Source organism: Cannabis sativa, chromosome 4 (assembly GCF_029168945.1).
Source record: "Cannabis sativa cultivar Pink pepper isolate KNU-18-1 chromosome 4, ASM2916894v1, whole genome shotgun sequence".
Lineage (NCBI taxonomy): Eukaryota > Viridiplantae > Streptophyta > Magnoliopsida > Rosales > Cannabaceae > Cannabis > Cannabis sativa.
The window spans coordinates 67,889,022-67,893,641 of record NC_083604.1 but is presented as its reverse complement, the minus strand read 5'-3'; positions in this window follow the sequence as shown (position 1 = coordinate 67,893,641).

Here is a 4,620-nt window from a genome sequence, read left to right as displayed (position 1 = left end):
AAGAGAAATTGAATACCTGTAAGAGATTTATTAATCTCCGTACGAGTCGACGATCTGGGAAGGAGGCCGGAATAAATGTTGATTCGACGGGGGTGGTTGGGTCGAGATCGACTGGTGCAGCTCGAGTGGCTCGGATGAGTTGAGCTGCTCTGAGATTCGCTTGAGAGGGAATCGGAGCCACCTAAATCGACGGATACGGGGCTTTGCAATGGTTTCACGCTGTGGAAACGAACAGAGGAGAGGTGTGAACGCTCTGGATGCAATGAAAAAGCCATGTTCATACTGTGCGAGGGGAGAGAGAAAGCAGAGCAGAAGAAGAGTCGGGAAAGTTTTTTATTAACTCCTAGCTTAATTAGTACTCAATTTGAACTTACTTTAATAAATTGGGAGAAGAAGATATATGTTATATATTTTTATGGAATATATATGTCTGTATGAAAAGTATGTGTGTGAAAATAGGTAAAATAAGGAAATAGACTGACTGAGAGTCTACCATCAATTCCGTAACTCTGTGGTACGTTAATTACTGTATTTGAAAAGAAATAAAGAGTTGACTCAGAGTCTTCCACCTCCCTATGCTGTATTCTACCCATCAATAATTCTTTGACTTTACAATAATAATCAGTCAAATAATAATAAGTGACAGGCAAAATCATATATGCTAATTATTTTAGTCCTCACAAAATGAGGGGATAAGGTTGCACAGAATTATGGTCCTTAATATATTAATTGAAAAATTCTACATAATAATATTATATATAGAAAAAAATAGTAAAATAAGATATAGTTTAAAAAAGAAAAAGCTAAAGATAAACTGGTTTAAATTGTAATAAATATCATACAATTAACATGAGTTGTTTTCTATAATTTCAAAACAACAATACTTGTTTTATATTATTTATATATATATATAAATATATATATACAAAAAGAACTAATTAAACCTGTATAATTAATTTTAAATTTTCATGGTATAGTAAGAAATTAGAAATATTATTTGCAATAAATCTCTATTGAAAACTCAACAAGAATCTCCATATGCTAGAGCACTCACAAGAGAGGAAGTAAACACCTCTTACCAATCAAAAAATGAAAAAAAAATTAGCTAAAGTGTAAACATGGGACTCCAATAAATGATGTATAATTTAGCTATAATAGCTAAGCTCTTGATTCAAAAAAAAAAAAAAAAAATTGTAGCTACATTTAGCTAAGAAGAGAGAAAGTGAGCTTAACAATATTTAACCATTTGTTTTTCTATTTATTTATTTGTTTCCTCATTCTTTTTTCTTAAAGTTATTATTTTTTGTATTTTTTTTATTATTATTATTTAATTAATAAAAATATTTCAAAATATATTATTTAAATGATGTTGAAGAAATATAGAGAAGTTGATGTATGATACAATGTAAAATGTGTAAAGTAAAATAGAAAAATTAAATAGAGTTTTAATGAGGTATTTTAAAGAATAGAGTAAAGAAGCTGTTGGGAGTGCTCTTACAACATAATAAGAGCATTTTTAATGGAGAAGTAAATTAGTGATGAAAACTTAAAATATAGCTCACTTACTAAAAAAAAATGTACTCGTATGGTATGTCAAAAGGTGATGCAAATTTATATAACAAATGTTGTGCAAATTTCGACACGGCATTTGCCATAATGCAAAATTTGCATCACCATAAGTAATTTATTTTCTTATTTACTTCATTTATATTATTTTATTATTATATTTAGTGATAGCATTAAATGATAAAATTAAGGTTATTTTTTTATATATTTATTAAAAATATTAATAAAATTTTAAATTTTGCATTAAATTTTGTAATTGTGTATTGAAACACAATATTAAAAATTGATACAAATTCATTATAATGTTATTTTTTGTGTCAAATATAATATAACATAACTATTACATCTCCCATTTAAAATAGTCTAAATTTATAAACTAATTATTAAATAATTCAAAACTAGATTGTCCACATCATAGTAGGTGCCTATCCTTATGAGTGTTTATTGGACCACATCTAATGTTTTTAGGCCTATCTAGATCCGATCCAATTATATATTGGATGTTAGATTTTACCATCCGATCCAATCGATCCAACATCCATTGAATGTTAGATTTTACCATCCGATCCAATCGATCCAACATCCATGGAATGTTAGATTGGATCGGTTCTATCCGTTGGATGTATTTCTTATATATTTGTTGGTTTAATTTGGGTTTATTTAATATTTTAGACCTAATATTTTTTGGATCGGATCGAATCCATCTAATATTTTAGGTTCAATATGTATTGGATTAGATTGGATCCCTCCAATCCAAGAGAACAGAGTAAAATTTTAATGTTAATTTTTATAACTACATAGATATTTTACGTATAACAATATAAAATCTAATTACTCATCCAAATTAACTGAAAATAATAATTAGTTTGATTGGATGTTGGATGTATTGGATTTTTGGATACCCCATTCAACATCCGATCCGATCCAATTGGATATTCAAAAATAACATCTAATCCGATCCGATCAGATCACAATTGGATATCCAATGTTTAGCGGTCGATTGTAATTGGATCGGTCAATTATCATTGGATTGAATGATTTATGCACACCCCTATGTCCTAATAGAAAAAGTGGCGCCATCCTGTCTAGACAAAGGTGACTTCCCCAAATTATTTGATATTAAATTTAATAATATTTACTATAAAATAAATAATTATTATTTCTCCCTTGAAAAATAAATTCTCCTTTTTTTTTTTTTTAATTTTGTGACATTCATGTCTTTGGTGTAGAGGCCACTCATGAACCATTGACCTATAATACTAAGCTCCAATAAATTAAATTATTTATTAAACTCGTAAATACAATATTTTTATTCATTAGTTTCGTTAATAATTACTCCAGTATAAATATGATATCGCACTACTCTTTGTTATTATATAATTATATTTACTAAATTTATTAACATCACTCCGTTGATATAATTAATAGTTATAATTGGTCAAACTTATCGTTTGACCCTTCTAATTATAATCTCTTTATCCTTAGTACTATTAATTCACTAGTGAAAGTTTTTATATCTAATCTAAATTTCTCACAACTTTTAGTTCCATAACACTAAAAAGGAAATTAATATTCGATCTATTAGGAAAGTCTAGATTTTATCCTATAAATCATGTTCTCAGTCATACATATTATTGAATTTCCAAAACAAAAGTGTAAGTTTCATTTACTACAACAAATATGAATATTAGGTGTGAGAAAAGTTGTCCCTAAAACCATACAAATTTGCCCCTATTAGTTCGCGCCTGAAAGTACTATTGGGGGTGCCAAAAAAGTTGCCCCTAAAAGTAATGCACGAATTTTTTATGTTTACTTTTAGGAGATATTAGTTTTATGGTACTAAATCAGGTACACAGCGGAAGAATTAGTAAATCTGATTATCATTGTACCATAGACTAATGGATCTTCGGATGTATAAACATTAAACCAGAAACATAAATTACAAGAAAGGAATATATACCTCTTGATGACTACTAGGGTATTCTCGAAAATTCTTGTAAGTTGTATCTATTTGGTTGATTAAAAAACTCACACCGTAGTCTTCCAAATCGATCCACCACACACAAGGAATAATGTGGGTTATTAGGATAAAGTGTATAATTTGTTCTTGATTAATTCTCAACACATGAGCAAGAACTATTTGAGAGAGAAAGCTATTTCCCTTTTCTCCTTGGTATTTTAAAAATATCAGTGAAAAGATCCTCTTCTGATTTCTCAAATTAGGCTTCTATTTAGAAGATTTAATTTTCCATTAATTAAATCATATTTAATTATTTAAATAAATAGCTATAACCGAATTCGATTACTGATACTTCAGATGACTTTGAGGGAATATCTCAACCAACTTAAAATATCTTTAACCACTTTTTAAATTCAAATATTTATCTAATTGAATTAATTAAGTATTTAATTAACCCAAAAATATAAAACTAAAATGGACACCCTACTACCTTGTCTTAATTAAGACAAGGATGTTGTCTTTTTTCCTGAAAACTTTTGTCTAAACAATTATTGTCTTAAAAACTTTTGTTGTTTTCCTATTTAATTAATTTAAAAATTTATTTATTTATTACAAAAATAAATAATTACTATTTTGTCAATTCAAAATAATTTTTTTCGAACAACATTATACAACTCTTTATCCCTACCCTTGACAATGTTTTAAGGTGGTGATTCGGGGACTATGGAAGTATAATTCTAAGCTCTAATAAACTAGATTATTTATTGAGTCTCACCAACCAAATAATCATATTTATTAATTCCATGATTACTCCACTATAAATATGGAATTGAACTCTTAGTAATTATAGAATTATTACTAAGTTCTACTGCAGTGTTCATTACTATAATCAATTCTAATGATTAGCGCTACTTATGTCGGTTTGTAATTAGTTTTGGTTAAAATATTATCTTGCCTTTCTAATTACTTCTTTATCCTTCAGTATCGTTAATTCACTAGTGAAAGTATAATTTAGATCCAATCTAAATTTGTGCACAATTTTTTAGTTCCAGAATTAACACTTAAAGGGAACCAACATTAGATCGGTTAGGAAA